The sequence below is a fragment of the Topomyia yanbarensis genome, chromosome 2, assembly GCF_030247195.1.
Source record: "Topomyia yanbarensis strain Yona2022 chromosome 2, ASM3024719v1, whole genome shotgun sequence".
Taxonomy (NCBI): Eukaryota; Metazoa; Arthropoda; class Insecta; order Diptera; family Culicidae; genus Topomyia; species Topomyia yanbarensis.
The window spans coordinates 269666269-269684835 of record NC_080671.1 but is presented as its reverse complement, the minus strand read 5'-3'; positions in this window follow the sequence as shown (position 1 = coordinate 269684835).

The window sequence follows — 18567 nt, the reverse complement described above, 5'->3', positions numbered from 1 at the left end:
GGGCTCCAGCTAAATCATCGTGAAGAAATTTTTGAAAAAAATGGAACGGGACTTTACAGTTTAAAACCAAAGTTTAGTGAAATTTTAAAAAAATAACATCCATTAGGTGAAAATGTACATTTTTGATCGAATTTTCACAATGAACTGGGCTTGGGAGCAGAACCAATTAAAAGATGGCGGGATTTAGGGTTCCAACTAAATCATCGTGAAGAATTTCTTGAAAAATTTGGAACAGGACTTCACAATTTAAAACCAAAATTTAGTGAAATTTAAAAAATAGCATCTTTTAGGTGAAAATAGACATTTTTGATCGAATTTTTCCAACGAACTAGGCTTGGAAGCAGAACAAATAAAAGGATGGCATGGATTTGGGGTTCCAACTAAATCATCGTGAAGAAGTTTTTGAAAAAAAATGGAACGGGACTTAACAGTTTAAAACCAAAATTTTATGAATTTTCAAAAAATAACATCTCTAAGGTGAAAATTATCACTTATGATCGAATTTTTCCAAAGAACTAGACTTTGGAGGAAAACAAATAAAAAATGGCGGGGATTTGGGGTTCCAACTAAATCATCGCAAAGAATTTTTTGAAAAAAATTGGAACGGGACTTCGCAGTTTTAAACCAAAATTTTGTGAAATTTTTAAAAATAACACCTTTTAGGTGAAAATGGACATTTTTGATCGAATTTTCACAAACGGAATGGACTTGGGAGGAGAACAAATAAAAAGATGCCGGGGATCATCGGTTTACGCGTCCATTTTCACCTAAAAGATGCTATTTTTCAAAAATTTCATAAAACATTGGTTTTAAACTCTGAAGTTCCGTATGTAACTCGCGTGTATAAATTCTATTTAAAAACCGTGTGCCTTTCGCATATTCGCCTGTGTTCTTGGATGATCGCGCGCGGACCATGAATCTAATATTTAATTTTTGATGTGCGGCTCAGATGTTAGAAGAAAGTGAGATCTATATACCGGATTGAACCTTCGTTCGAACCGGTCACAAATCTTGATAGCTCCTGGTTTACTTAGAATTTTTAAACAGCAACAGTCTTTCTCAAGACTACCTATATTTTTACGACAATCAGTCTTTCTCAAGAATTCCTGCTTTTTCTACTCAATCAGTCTTTTTCAAGACAAAAACATTTTCCAATTCATCCTAAAGAAATATTTAATTCTTCCAACATGTCTGGGTTCTCCCAGAAAGGCCGTGTGCCAAAAATTAAAACTAAATGGAAAAGGGTCTTCTCCACTCGAAAATTCAATTGATTACAGCAACTGATTTAATGTTTTATCCGAATGTGAAGATAACGAAATTTGTAAATTTCCTCGCATTGTGCACAATGCCAATGAGAACAAAACGGAACCACCTCCGCCTATAACAGTGATGATTTCCGACTTCAAATCCTTTGAACTGAGCTTTCGACGTTTCTTCCGGACGTGAAAGTCTCTTTTCAGATTGGCCGAAGAGGAGAATGTCGAGTTACAGCGGAGGAATTGATTGGCCACAAACGACTACTACAGTATCTTACGGAGAAGATATATAAATTTTATTCATATGATTTCAAGACAGATAGACCATTCAAGGTTGTCTTGAAAGGGCTACCACAAGGTCAAAGTTTGGATGAAATATCCAACGAATTGAAAGATTTACTTTTCTCCTTCACAAGTTATTCTTATGAAGAGAAAGGCTAGCGGCGATAATGCGCCAGTACGCTCTAGAATTATCCAGGAGCTTTATTTAATTCATTTTAACCGTAATGAGGTTAATAATTTGAAAGTATTAGAAAAAGCATGTTTTGTGTTCCACGTGCGAGTAAAGTGGGAACATTATAGACGATATGGGGGCAGAATTCAAAATCTGACCCAGTGTCGTAGATGCCAAGGCTTTGGGCACGGCACAAAAAAATGTCATATGGATTCCAAATGTATGATCTGCGGTGATAAATCGGACATAAAAAATACTTGTCCGGTACAACAAACCAAAAAAAAGTTTCAAATGCCCTAATTGTAGCGAAAACCATGAATCGAAGTTTTGGGCTTGTCCTGTTCGAGAAAAAAATATAAATTCTCGTTCTAGACAACAAAAACAAAAAATAAAAAATGTACCTACTTCTTCAGGTACACTTCAAGAAAACACGTCCAAACGTGTCAATCCGATTCAAAATAGATTAAGAACTTCTTCTACCCCCGTCACACGATCCTACAATGGTGTGTCATCTTATGCTTCAGTGGCAGGTAACAAGGCCAAAATAACGGCTACCGATACCACGCCTACAAACGCGTTTGCACCCAACGCGTCCTTTAGTCCAATAGATGTAGGTAGCATAACGGAAGAAAAATTAAAATATTTGCAAGACTCTAGGTTACGTATGATGATTGCTATGTTAAATTCTACCTCTATGTTTGAAGTTTTTCAAGCGGGTGGGAATTTGCTAACAAAATTGTAATGAAATTAAAGTTTAATAATGACTTTAAATAATTGCTTAATTTTTTTAAATTGGAATGCTCGTTCATTAAAAACGTGCGAAGACTAATTTTTCAACTTCTTGAGGATATATAATGTGCATATAGCCGTTGTGACTGAAACTTTTTCAAAACCAAATATTACAATGAAGAGTAACTCTAATTTTGTTATTCATCGTTTTGATCGAATTGTTGGATCCGGCGGAGGAATCGCAATAGCGGTTAATCGCAGGATCAAACATTCTGTTACACCGTCTCATGACACCAAGGTGATCGAGAGTTTGGGTATCGAAGTTGAAACCGATCTTGGTATCATTTTTATTGCTGCAGCCTATTTGCCTTTTCAGTGCACTGGCGAGCAAATTAATTTCTTGAAAGGAGACTTACAAAAACTTACAAGAAATCGGTCGAAATTCTTTATATTCGGTGATTCTAATGCCAAACACCGATTCTGGAATAAAGCTCAAAGCAATTCCAACGGTAAACTACTTTTTAATGATTGCTCTACTGGTTATTATTCAATTTTGTTCCCGAATGGTCCTACGTGCTATTCGTCTGTAAGGATACCAATTGATTTGGTTTTGACAGATCAAAGTCACCATTGTAGCGAATTGATTACACATGCTGACTTTGATTCTGATCACCTTCCAGTAACTTTTTCACTTTCTCACGAAGCTGTTTCCAATCCCATTAGCTCAGCGCTTAATTATCACAAAGCGAATTGGGAAAGGTATAAAACTTATATTGAGAATAATTTTAATCATGATCATAATTTACAAAATATAAGTGATTCCATAGTTGATGCTAGAAATTTATCAGTACCAATAACACAGATAAAATTTAATACTCCTATTATTGACGACGATCTTCAACTTCTGATTCGCTTGAAGAATGTTCGAAGACGTTCTCGTGATACTGCTATGAAATGTATCTATCAGTATCAACAAAAAAATAAACAAAGTTTCATGTAGATTTAGGATGCAAGAGTAATAAACCTATGTCAAAAATATAAATATGAAGTTCCTTCTCGTGGTTGTAACTATCAAAATAACTCCCTTTTCCGTCTACAGCATGAATTCGGTTTCTCGTTCTTTTAATTGAATGTTGCAAAGAGTAATCACTATAGCATAAACAGCAGCAGCAGCAGACCAGGACAGTACCAAGCGCTGCTATATAATCGAATGCCCTTCGGGAAGGGTCTGCGTTCGTAACTCGGACGTCGCAGCGAGCAGTCACCTTCCTGAGCAGCAACAATAGCAGCAGCAGCATCCACCCGGCAGACCAGGATAGTACCGAGCGCAGCTATATAATCGAATGCACTTCGGGAAGGGTCTCCATTCGTAACTCGGACGTCGCAGCGAGCAGTCATCTTCCTGAGTAACAACAATAGCAGCAGCAGCATCCACACGGCAGACCAGGATAGTACCGAGCGCAGCTACATAATTGAATGCGCTTCGGGAAGGGTCTGCATTCGTAACTCGGACGTCGCAGCGAGCAGTCACCTTCCTGAGCAGCAACAATAGCAGCAGCACCCTCCCGGCAGACCAGAATAGTACCGAGCGCAGCTATACAATCGACTGCGCTTCGGAATGGTCTTCATTTGCGATTTTGACATCGCAACAAGCAGTCGTCTTCCCGAGCAGCGAAAATATCAGCATCAGCAGAAGCCAACCGATTCGCACCCGAGAACAAATTTCTGAGGTTGGATCCGAATACTCCATGGAGCCTAATAGTTGCGTTAGAGCACCGTTCGAAAATCACGACAATGGCGCAGTTGGTACCACCGACAGAGAACCTAAAAGGTAATTATCGCAGTGTGATGGGAAACTATTATCGGCTAGTTTCGCACTTATCAGGCTTCTGATGGGAAGGCAGAGGTTCTTAAAAAAGTAATACTAATAGTAATAATGGTGAAAGATCTCCAATGAGTAGGCGGAGAATGATCAATGTCAATGCAAAGCCACATATAAAACATTTCCGATGAGTAGGCGGAAATAGTTAATGAGAATGAAAACCCTCTATACGGCTACAGAGCCATCAGAATAAATATGAGTGTGTTACTGGTTGAAACAAAATTGTGACGAAAAACTGAAATTTTAACGAAATGTTTATTGATATATTCTACAGGAAGTCCAAAAAAGAAAGTACTAAGAAAATGCTACTGGATGAATTATCGTCTGTCAGGCTGGAATGCGGAGCGAGAAAGAAGCATTGTTGAATACCCTTTCGAGCTCGAACACTCCCAACGTGTTTGAATCTATCCGTTTCAGTACTGGACGTGATGATTCGACTGGCACAATAGACGGAACACTCCTTGCAAGTGTAAACAACATGTCACTTAGCACAATGAACATACCGCAATGTAAACCGTCAGGTGGAGAAGTAGATATAGATAAAAAAGGATACGGATATTGGAAGGACATACTAGTTGCATCTTTGAACTTGATTCAGACAGCCGACGAATGCACCAAAATGGACGTTTTCAGAATCAAAGCAGGACCAAAACATTTGGAGCTGTTATAAGGAATCAAATCGTCGGCAGGAATGCCTGATGAGAACATATGCCCATTTTCCAACGCACTTGCTCGACTGGACGGATACTTTGGTTCAAGAGCTTACATGCTATCTCAACGGAGCAAACTACTGAACACGATGCAACGAGCAGGAGAATCAAACATCCAGTTTGTTCGACGCGTTGCAGCATCCGCCAAGCTTTGTGGTTACGGCAAGGAGGACGATGAAATGGAAGCAGTGGCACAATGATTAAAAGCTCATCCGATAAACGTGTACGGACCTTAGCGCATCGAAATTGGGTCAAATATGGTTCATTGAATGACCTGATCGATCATGTCCGGGACTATGAAACGGAATTATCTAATGAAGAGGAATTCCAGAAAATGCGCAAGTCACAAGGAATAGCTTCGGTAGCAGCAATCACTAGAAACACAAACGAACGCGGACAGTACCGGAATACATTAGGTAGATTCAAGAATGAAAACCGCGATAGGGGCGCATTCCATCGTGCACCATCATACAAGCGAGAACAGCCGAGAAGAACGTGCCGGTGTTGTGCTAGCGTATACCATGCGCCCGCCCAATGCCCCTGCATCGACAAGGTCTGTCACAACTGCAATAAACGAGGAAACGTTTCCCGATGCTGTCTCGATCGGAAACAGATCGGAATTTCAACCAAGCGACAAGCCGTGCTGCTCCTCGTAAAATTGCGGCTATCAAGAACGAAGAAGAGAAAACAGTCGCTGAATCGGTTGATGAAAGTGAAATTGATTAACGTTATCATGTTATATCTTTATTATTCCTAAAATAAATAAACGTTGAATTCGAAGAAGTAAAATAAAACAAAATATTTTCTTAAAAAAAAACCAACATCAGTCGATACTAATCCTATGCGAAAAGTCACTAAGATCAGAATGCCTGAATTTCTAAAGCAAATTAATATACTAAATTATTAGAATCGACACATGAAGCGTTTAAAGTTGCATATTGTTTAAAAAAGAAAATTTATGTTACAGGAACAGAACACACCTGCAAATGTCCCAACAATTATTGCTAAATTTCAAAACCAACAAAACGAGCAGGATGCTTTTGAAGGTGCACGTGTAGCAGGTATCCGAGTCATATTTTTCATTGACTCCGGAGCGCAAGTAAATACAATAACCAAAACGTCTTTCAAGAAAATCCTTCAAAAGAATTCTAACAAAATATTCGATTTGAGTTACACGCCTGACAAATCACTAAGGGCATACGCAGCACAAACTGATATCAAAATTATAGCCACTTTTTCAGCAGAGCTGTACGTTTCCAAAAACATACCTGTCTACATAGAAAAATTCTATGTTATCAACGAACAGAGAGCCCTGCTCGGATTCAACACTGCAACAAGATACAGTGTTCTCGCTGTGGCTTTGAAAATACTAGTGAATAGTTTCCGTGATGACACCTATTGGCCATGCGAACTTGCAGCAGTAAATGCGGTGCATAGCTCCCCTGAAGAGGAGTTTCCTAAATTCAATGTACCACCTGTTGTTTTGTACCATGACAAAGATATGCCTCCGGCAAGAAATGTATTCACTCACATCCCTGTGGCATACAGGGATCTGACAAAACGTAAGCTCAACGAATTACTTAAATCGGGTATAATAGAACTAGTTAACGAAAAAATGGACCGTTCATTCTGCTCTTCACTATCGGTGGTACCAAAAGGACTTGATGACATACGACTAGTTGTTGACCTACGCGGTCCTAATAAATGCATACACAGAACTCCGTTCAAAATGCCGACGTTTGAGGAAATTTTAATGAATCTTCATGGAGCGAAATGGTTTTCAACCATTGACCTCACAAGCGCTTTTTTCCATGTTGTGCTCGACGAAAGTTGTCGTCATCTCACAAATTTTTATTTCTGGCGATGCCATTTACAGATGCTGTAGACTTCCATTTGGACTGTGCAATGCCCCTGATATTTTTCAGGACATCATGCAGAAAACTATCCTTTCTGGATGCGAGGGCGTTGTAAATTATTTAGACGACATTCTCATTATTGGGAAACCGAAAGAAGAGCACGACAAAAATTTGAAGAATGTCTTGGCGCGCTTAAAAGATCACAATGTCAGAATAAATCTAGAAAAATGCGCATTTAATCAGCAAGAAGTACCGTTTCTGGGCTTCAGATTATCTCAGGACGATTGGAGTATAGAGGACGACAAGATCCAGGTAATAAAACAATTTCGAAGACCAGAATCTCAAAACGATGTAAAAATTGATAAATTTCATAGATAAGTTCATACCACATCGCGCGGATAAAACACGACACCTCAGGGAGGTTGCTAGAGCCGACAACTTTTTTTTTGACATGCGAGCAAGATGCGGAATTTGAATATCTTACACAGGAGGCGTGGAAAACGATTCAAACACTAGGTTATTATAACCGAGCTGATACAACAGAGCTCTTCGTAGACGCATCACCACATGGTTTAGGAGCAGTACTTGTACAGATTGACTCAAGCTCAAAATCTAGAGCGATTGCGTGCGCATCACTTTCACATACAGAGATGAAATACCCCCAAAACACACACGAAAGGAAGCATTAGCCATAGTTTGGGGGGTGGAAAAGCTTTCCACATATCTCATGAGTATTCAATTCACTATTAGATCAGACGCGGAATAAAACGAATTTATATTTAGTGGTACGCATCGAATCGGGAAAAGAGCGGTTTCGCGTGCTGAGGCTTGGGCACTCAAGCTACAGCCATAAAACTTCAAAGTGGAGCGAATACCTGGAAATGAAAACTTAGTTGGCGCATTATCCAGATTGGTGCAGAACCCATGATCGCCACTTTTTATACCTATTGGATGCTGGCACCATGGATCTCTCATGGAACGAAATCGAAAAATACGCCGAGGAAGACGAAGACCAGAAAGAAATAAGAAAATCGTTGGAAACAGGATATTGGGAAAAACAATACCGTTGTTACGAGTCTCAATAGAAATATTTCCACACATTAGGAAATTTGATATTCAAGATGGACCGAGTAGTGTTACCGTGCAAACTACGCGAAAAAGCATTGCAATCAGCACATCAAGGCCATATGGGGGCCGCGTCCATGAAAAGAATCTTGTGAAACTATTTCTGGTGGCCAAGGCTCAGTAAGGATGCTAAAAATCACGTCAAACGGTGTGAAACTTGCTTAAGGTTATCTCGCAAAAATGCACCATTACCATTGACAAGTAGAGAACTCCCAGAAGGACCGTGGGAAATATTACAAATAGATTTTTTCACTGATCAAGATTTTGGCACCGGTGAGTTTTTAATAGTCGTTGATATCTATTCTCGCTATTTACACGTCATCGAGATGAAGCGTATGGATGCAGGAGCTACCAATCAAGCTCTTATGCACATTTTTGAGGTATGGGGCTATCCATTAGTCATACAAAGCGATAATGGCCCGCCGTGCCGAAGTGACAAGTTCGTTAAAGCATGGTAGAAAAGAGGAGTCAATATCTATAAATCTATTCCTTTAAGTGCGCAATCCAACGGAGCAGTCGAAAGACAAAACAAGGGAATAAAAGATGCTCTGGCGGCTGCAAGAATGGATAAAACCAATTGGCGAACTGCACTTGACAAGTACATCCATATGCATAACAAAGTAAGGCCACTTTCAAAATTAGGTGTGACACCGTTTGAAATGCTTGTGGGTTGGAGGTTCAGAGGCACGTTTTCATGCCTCTGGAATGCAAATCCAACGGAAATAGATCGATCCGACATAAAAGAGAGGGATGCGTTTTCTAAGCTTGAGAGCAAAGTATATACATGTAGTTTTTTTATAATTACATCATAGCTAATTAAATTTATTTCAAGGTATACGCAGACAAACGAAGAAGTGCAAAACCTTCAGACATCGCTGTCGGTGATAGTGTGCTTATTGCGCATCAAAAAATCGCAAGTCGGATCCAACTTTTTCAGAAAATAGGTTCATAGTTATCGCCAGGGACGGTACCAAGGTGGTTATCCAAAGTAAACGTGGTGTTCAGTACTCCCGTAACGTCCAGGACATTAAGAAAGTTCCACCCCAATTGGAAAGGAAGGAGAGCCAGCTACCAACCTGCACGGACGAGGAAGATTATATTTACTCCGAGGACAAACATGAAGATTATCACTAAGAAACGTACATTCGGGCAAAGAGAATCATAAAGAAACCTGACAGATTGAAAGATATGGTACTGTTTTCAATTTTTGATTAGAGTAGGAGCAAAGAGCATTGTAGAGTTAGGATGCAAGAGTAATAAACCTATGTCATAAAAATAAATATGAAGTTCCTTCTCGTGGTTGTAACTATCAAAAAACTCCCTTTTCCGCATAAAGCATGAATTCGGTTTCTCGTTTCTTCAATTCGATGTTGCAAAGAGTAATCACTATAGCATCAACAGCAGCAGCAGACCAGGACAATACCAAGCGCTTCTATATAATCGAATGCCCTGCGGGAAGGGTTTCCATTCGTAACTCGGACGTCGCAGCGAGCAGTCACCTTCCTGAGCAGCAACAATAGCAGCAGCAGCATCATCCACCCGGCAAACCAGGATAATACCAAGCGCAGCTATATAATCGAATACACTTCGCAGCGAGCAGTCACCTTCCTGAGTAGCAACAATAGCAGCAGCAGCATCCATATGGCAGACCAGGATAGTACCGAACGCAGCTATATAATTGAATGCGCTTCGGGAAGGGTCTGCATACGTAACTCGGACGTCGCAGCGAGCAGTCACCTTCCTGAGCAGCAACAATAGCAGCAGCACCCACCCAGCAGACCAGAATAGTATCGAGCGCAGCTATACAATCGACTGCGCTTCGGAAGGGTCTTCATTTGCGGTTTTGACATCGCAACAAGCAGTCGTCTTTCCGAGCAGCGAAAATATCAGCAGAAGCCAACCGATTCTCACCCGAGAACAAATTTCTGAGGTTGGATCCGAATATATCATGGAACCTAATAGTTGCGTTAGAGCACCGTCCGAAAATCACGACAATTCACACTCTTAAGAAATGAAAATTTCGCGAAAGAGGTTGAACAAATAAAGCCCTATTCTAAACCTTTCTGGAAACATTCTAAGGTTCTTAAGAAACCCCAGAAACCAATTCCAGTTTTGAAGAAAGGTGAAAGCATACTTCTTACAACCGAAGAAAAAGCTAGAAAACTTGCTCAGCAGTTTAAGAGCGTTCATAATTTTAATCTCAACGTTGTGAGTCCTATTGAAACCGAAGTCTTACATAAATATGAAAACGTTTCAAATCAAGTATTGTCTCTAGACGAGATTGCTGAAACAAACTATGATGAGATTAAATCCATCATGAAAAAAAAAAATATGAAAGCTCCTGGTTATGATGAAATTTTCAATATGCTTCTTAAAAACCTTCCCGAAATCACCATGAGATACTTGGTCAAAGTATTCAACAAATGTTTTGAATTAGCATACTTTCCTGCAAGATGGAAAAATGCCATGGTTATTCCTTTTCTAAAGCCAGATAAAAAGCCAGCAGAAGCATCTAGCTATCGACCAATTAGTTTACTCTCTTCTATTAGTAAATTATTTGAAAAAAATCATCCTAACTAGAATGATGTCATATATCAATGGGAATTCTATTTTTCAACCCGAGCAGTTTGGATTTCGTATTGGACATTCAATTACTCATCAACTTGTGAGAGTAACTAACATGATAAAGGCAAATATCTCAGAGGGCTATTCCACTGGAGTTGCATTTCTAGACATCGAACAAGCTTTCGACAGTGTTTAGCACAAATGATTAATTACCAAAATGTTGGATTTAAACTTTCCAATAATAAGATAATTAATAATTAAAAATTATCTTACTAACCGTACCCTAGAGGTTTCTTATCAGGATTGTAAATCTAATAAGCTACCCGTAAAAGCAGGTGTACCGCAAGGGTCAAGCGTCGCACCAATCCTATACAATATTTTTACCTCTGATCTTCCAAATCTACCCGTAAAAAATCAATTTTCTGTGATGATACTAGCATCTCAACCACTGGTAGGAGTCTTCGTATTATTTGCAGTCGCCTGCAACGAACCCTGAATATTTTCAATAATTACCTGAAAAAATGGAAAAATTCCACTAATGCAAGGGGTTGTGCTACTAGGAAGAAAACGCTTCAAAGGATTCAGAATAAAATTCTGAAAATGATTTTGAAGCGTCCTCCCCGGTTTAGCACAAACGAGTTGCACAGACTCGCAAACATAGAAACATTAGAAATCATGACGAAAAGTATTATAAGCAATTTCCGACAAAAATCGTTGCAATCACCAATTGCAAAGATTAGCTCTCTTTATAGTTTTAAAGTTAGTTTATAAGATTTGTGTGGCTCCTCATTCACATGACAAGTAGGTTTAAAACTTCCTACTGCAAAAATAACTCAACTGCGAAAGCATATTATATCTTAATAATAATTAACCGAATAGGGATGAAAAGTCACCACTTGTGGCTGAACACACAATATACTAAATTTGAAATGTAATGCAAGCAAAATAATGTAATCAAATAAAAATAATATATAAAAAAGTGAGATATCACTAGAGTTCCCGGTCATTTTTTGATTGGTCCTACTGAATGTATGAAGTTGCTAGGATAGAGGGTAATGGTTTCCGGACGTGACCGCTTCATGATCGCGCGAACACGGACGTTTGTAAGTTTGAAACTTCATAAGTGCTAAAACGTTCACCTTAATACCGGGGTGCTACCAGGAATCAGAATATATTGGCTCAAATGGCTCAATGGGTGCTACCAAGTTAGCGCGATCGCGGGCGTAGGTGTGCGTTGTTAATCGCGAAGGGCTTAAGCGTTCGTATGTTAACGTGTTTGTCACGTGTGCTCGCGTGCATGTGACTTTGCGTGTACAAAACTGGATTTTGTAACAGTGTAGCCATTCCTATATACGCGTGCGTTCTTGGATGATCACGCGGACCTTCACTCTGATAGTTAGTTTTCGGTGTATAATTCACATTCTGACAGGAAGTAGGTTACCTCATATCACTGGTCATGTCGCCATGTAACGTGGTGTCTAATGGATATGAGAGCTTTCTTTTCTAATGGGATCAATTGAAAGCATGCACCTAGTCTGCTGATATCAAGGATAGAAACATCCGGAAGTGATCGATTCATGATCGTGCGAGTGCAGGAGTTTTTAGATTCACGCTTGAGACCGCGTTTGAAAATTTATAGGAACTGAGACATACGTTTTATCACCGGGATGTTATCATGTTTACGAGATCGCGACACCTACCCGTGGATTGTCGCGAAGGGCTCAAGCATTTGTATACTAACTTGTTTGTCACGTATATGTGACTTCGCGTGCATAATTTCGATTTTATAATCATGTAGCGTGTATTCTTGAATGATCGGACCGTGAATCTGATGCTTCATTTTTAGTATATGGCACAGATGGTAGAAGAGAGTCCGTTTCTCCATATCACTAGAGTTCCAGGTCATGTCACCATGGAACGCGTTGTTTAGTGAATGTGAGCATCACGTTTTACTGGTTCAACTGAAGTCCAGTCCGCTAAGGCCGAGGAAAGACTTCCGGACCGTTTCATGATCGCGCGAGTGGTGGGTTAATGTTTGAGACCGTATTTGGAAGTATAAAGGTTCTACGTTTACTTAACTACCGGAGTGTTTTCATGTTGGCAAAATCGCGGGCGTAAGTATGAGTGGATTATTGCAATTGCATGGTCGCGTTTGTGACCAGGTTTGTACCAATATGAGTATAGATAGTGTATAGTAGGTATATACTAATAACAGGAATCATAACATGCCGAATAAAGAAAAAAAATAGATACAAAGAGCTTGATTAGAAGTGTATGGAAAAGCAAACTAATAGATGTACAAAAGAAACAGACTAATGAAGTAGAATAGAAAAACACATGTAACATGCAATAAAACTTATCCAAACGCAGCAAATGTTGTATATTTACCATTAACGTCAATTGCATTGTGTTAGATTTCATGAATGATTCACGTGCGTCGGTAAATTCATTATACGCTAATTTATCCAATCCCGAATGAATAGAACCAAATGCGCAAATTGAACACCGGAAGTATTATACGCCGCATCCATTCCCTGACCCAAATGTCACAAATACTCAGACGAACATATACACAAATATACATACGACTAGTACATAACAATTGTACACTAGGGTTGTGGTACCGGTAATACCGGTACCGAAAATCTTGGGAATACCGACCCATTTTTGGTACTGTAATACCGGTACTAAACAGAATCCAGTACCGGTATTTTCGGTACTATACATTTTTTAAGACAAATATGTTATGGGTATCTGTTTCAAAATATCGGTCTGCAAGATAACGTTTAATTATATTAATTTGCCTTCTAGATAAATCGTTGAGATAACACCTTTGTGTGGGAATGAGGTAGGGCCATCATCATAAATATTCTAGAAGTTAAAGTTTTATTAGCGACATTCTGATTGGTTTCCATTATTTACTGGGTGGTGCGTAATAAGATTATGGTCTAAGTCATGTTTGTATTTGGTTTGCTCTTAAACCTTTATCTATAAAAGAACGAACACCGATTTAGTAGCTAACAGTTTTTGACTTGGTGAACTGCTTCACCATTTGACATTTGAAAATGGGGCGATTTGTAATTATTGGTGATCGGAAAATTTAGCAAAACTCCACAGTTTACAGGAAAGCAAGGAGCCTTGATATGCATTAGATAATAGTAGGCAAACGACATAAAGGTCCAAACCAATTTTCAGAAAAGCAAGAGAGGAAATGCGATTAACCTGCTCGGATTTATTACCATTCTCGCTTTGATTTACTGTCGTTAATAGGGTTTCATACATTTACCATCTGTTCAAGTCGACGAAAGTCGCATCATTTAGCAGTTATTGATTTCGATGCGGCCTAGATTTCGAAATAAAAGAAGGTGTCCTACACGAAAAATATCTTCTGTGAAATGAGTCTTGCCATTCCGAAGCAATTAAAAACAATAAACATGTTTTATGATCAGCACAAATCAATCATCTGAGAATAAGATAATCAGTTGGAGCATTCAATTTCAGTTTGAAGCTTTTATCGATTTTTTTAAAAAAATATTCGAGTACCGGTACTTCACCGGTACTACCGGTACTGAGGGCTTCAGTACTGTAGTACCGGTACTCACCAAAAAGGGTCGGTACTGCGAACCCTATTGTACACTAGTACGAAAAACTACGATTATTACAAAATGACAGCTAATAGGTTTCTGCGTATGTATTATTTAAATTAATTATCTGTCAAAGATTCTGTAGCACTGATGCACGCAATATGCTCGATGATGTTTGCAATACCATTAAACCCCTCAATCTTGGGGAGGGAAGCTCAGTTCGTTGGAAAAATTCGATCTTTTTATTTGTTCTACTCCCAAGCCTAGTTCGTTGGAAAAATTCGATCAAAAATGTCCATTTTCTCCAAAAAGATGCAATTTTTTCAAAAAATTCACAAAAATTTGGTTTTAAACTGTGAAGTCCCGTTCCAATTTTTTTCAAAAATATCTTCACGATGATTTAGTTGGAGCCCCAAATCCAACCCAGGGACAACTTGACAGATAGTGCTTATTTCATATATGCACCACCATTTTGATGGCGCTAGTATGCCTTCTCTGTACGAGTACCATGAACAACGAAACGAAAAAGCTTCAAGAGAAAAGCGTGTTTCGTTACGTGTGTTATGAACGCCGTCAATGCGGCTAGAACAACATTTAGAAAAAGCATATTCCAAAATGTGGTTAAAGAAAACTATTATTAGAGAATAAATTTATGGATAAATGGAAACCGTCAGCAATTTTACATAAATCTTACTATAAATTTGGCTGGAAGTCGTTGTTTTTTGCAACCGGCTCACTTCCTTCCTAACAATGTTTTAGTTTTCTTGTGGTGTGAAGTTTGTAGTTGGTAAATCATTAGTGCTTTTTCTCGAGAAATATAAATGAAAAACATTTTGGCCAATAAAAGCACATCACCAAGCTTAACAATTCGCGAACCTACGACACCTTGTTTGAAGTTCATTAAGAACGTCAAGAATTTTAGTATTTTGATCAGGAAAATAAACAATATATGCAGGATTTTCTACCTATTTAACAAAATGAGTTTTTAATAGAATTTGTGTGCTTTTATCAGAATTCTGGCAGCAAACCGGTAGTGCTCGGTTTCAGCAAGAATACTGCCAGGAAGTTACAATTTTGTTCGACTCCTGACAGAGTTTTGTTCGATTTTTGCGATTATTCTGTCCGGTAGAGATTGCGATGGTTTTGGTACGGATCCCTTCAGAATTATTCTGGCAATTTATTCCAGTCTGAAAGAAACCTAACGGAACGGCATCTGCCGGAGGATTTCATGCCTGGGGAAATTTTGATTCGATCCGGAAGATTTTCGGGAATTCCAATATAAGTGGAAGTGGCTTGATTTTGAATGTCATCTTCTTGTATTTCCGAAAATCGAATTTATTTTATTTTGGATTTTTTTAAATTCAAAATGGAATCTGTGTTTCTGTTCAAGTATAGCGGAATGAGAACAGCTTCTAATTTGAACAGCGAAATAAATTTGATGATAGAAATGCTTGAATTGTTTATTTTTTTAGATATGGAAAATAATATATGGGTTGCGCCTTTTTCAAATTTTGCTCCATTCGAGCCCCCATGACATCACCAAATCACCACAAAATTCGCTTTTGAGTTCAATATATGGGAGCTGTCAAGTTTTCCCCGGGCTGCCCAAAACCCGCCATCTTTTTATTTGGTTTGCTCCCAAGCCCATTTCTTTGTGAAAATTCGATAAAAAATGTCCATTTTCACATAAAAGATGCAAATTTTCAAAAAATTCCCAAAACTTTGGTTTTAAACTGTGAAGTCCCGTTCCAATTTTTTTCAAAAATTTCTCCACAATGATTTAATTGGAGCCCTAAATCCCAGCCATCTTTTTATTAGTTCTGCTCCCAAGCCTAGCTCGTTGGAAAAATTCGATAAAAATGTCCATTTTCATTTTTCAAAAATTTTACAAAAAATTGGTTTTAAACTGTGAAGTCCCGTTCCAATTTTATTCAGAAACTTCTTCACAATGTTTTAGTTGGAGCCCCCAATCCCCGCTATCTTTTTATTTGTTCTGCTACCAAGCCCAGTTCGTTGGAAAAATTCGATCAAAAATGTCCATTTTCACCTAAAAGATGCAAACTTCAAAAAATTCACAATACTTTGGTTTTAAACTGTGAAGTCCCGTTCCAATTTTTTTCAAAAATTTCCAGTTCGTTGGAAAAATTCAATCATAAATGTCCATTTTCATCTAAAAGATGAAGATTTTCAAAAATTTCACCAAACTTTGGTTTTAAACTGTGAAGTTCCGTTCCATATTTTTTCATAAATTTCTCCATGATGCTTTATTTGGAGTCCTAAATCCCCGCCATCTTTTTATCTGCTACCAAGCCCAGTTCGTTGGAAAATTCGATCAAAAAGGTCCATTTTCATCTAAAAGATGCTATTTTTCAAAAAATTTCACAAATCTTTGAATTTAAACTGTGAAGTCAGTGGTTTGTTTTTAAGCTGTGGAACCCCAAATCCCAGCCATCTTTTTATTTGTTCTACTCCCAAGCCCAGTTCGTTGGAAGAATTCGATCAAAAATGTCCATTTTCTCCTAAAAGATGCAAATTTTCAAAAATTTCCCAAAACTTTGGTTTTAAACTGTGAAGTCCCGGTCCAATTTTTTTTTTAATTTCTCCATGGTGATTTAGTTGGAACCGTAAATCTTCGCCGTTTTTTTATTTGTTTTGCTCCCGAGCCCAGTTCGTTGGAAAAATTCGATCAGAAATGTCCATTTTCACCTAAAAGATCCAAGATTTTCAAAAATTTCACGAAGCTTTGGTTTTAAACTGTGAAGCCTCGTTCCAATTTTTTTTCAAAAATTTCTGCACGATGATTTAGTTGGAACCCCAAATCCCTGCCATCTTTTTATTTGTGCTCCCAAGCCCAGTTCAATGGAAATTTTTTTTCAATCACAGGGCATTTCAGTAAAATTTTCGATATTCGAATCATTTTTTCAAAAATTTCTAAATTCTTGGATTTAAAATTTTTTATGATTTGTTTTCAGCGGTTTTCGTTTTTTTTGAGACTAGATGCAGATGTTTCACGCTATTGCTAGACATATTTCGATATAAAAAAATTTCGATTTTCAACATTTCATGTACTTCCCCCCTTTGAATTTTTTCTTATATTATGAAAACAATATTCAAACGCCGCACCCCTTAATGATGTCCGATTGAGCTAAAATCTTGCATAGATTACTTTTTTGATGTAATATGCATTTTATGTAAGACTTTATGTGAAAATTTAAGATGACCATTTTCATTGATATCTTGCGTCTTGAACACCCCTAGTTCTCCATGCAAACTTTGGTTTTAAACTGTGAAGCCCCGTTCCAATTTTTTTTCAAAAATTTATTCACCAGGGGTTACCTGGTACTGAAACCTTTGCCATTTTTTTCGTTCTGCTCCCCAAATTTTTTTTTTATTTTGTTTCGGAGTGTAATAAAATCGAATACAGTAGATAGTCAGAGTACAAGATACCTGAACGAAACTAAGGAAAAACCCAGAAGGGCCAGAGTTAAAGGATCTGTGCAGACTACAATGTTATAAAAAGGAAAATATAAGAAGGCTTGAGTCATCGAACCAGCACCAAAATAAAAGTAGAGCCAAAAGCCAGAGGCAAAAGACCAGAGCAAGAGCCAAAATCATGTATTTTCCAAATCTTATCGTACTACGGTTTGAAACTCCGGAGTTGACAATACCGAAGTATCGAGATGAGAACACAGGAATGAATGAGAAAGGGGAAGTCGGACCCCTGGAATGACTCAAGGAACCCGACGCCAGTATGTATGTCAAATGAATGAAGTATGAACGAGTGCTTAAATTTCAGATAGGACGAAAAGGTTGAGAAACGAGACCGAATAAAGTAAGGGCGAAAAGGGTAAAGAGCAGGAATACGAGACAAATAGAAAACTTCTTAAATTCACACGTAGAACAAAATGTGGGCTGACCGATGTATATTTGAAGACTTTTTTAAAATGTGGAAAGGTCTAATATATATATATATATATATATATATATATATATATATATATATATATATATATATATATATATATATATATATATATATATATATATATATATATATATATATATATATATATATATATATATATATATATATATATATATATATATATATATATATATATATATATATATATATACAGGGTGTTTGATTCATGGTTAAGAATCTCTCGGGGAGTGATAGACTGCTCTATTTGGAGAAAAAAATTGTTCTACACATACCTCTAAATCTCAACCGTTACAGAGTTAATGAACTATTTGTGTAAAAAACTTATTTGTCTTAAAATACCTCTATCTTTAAAAGTATACTTTGTATTTTAAATATTTCAGTTCCATTCGAAAGGTGAGAAAATTTCCTATTGAATGGTGTTCTCATATCTTTTAAGTAATTAGTTTTAATTACCTTTTAG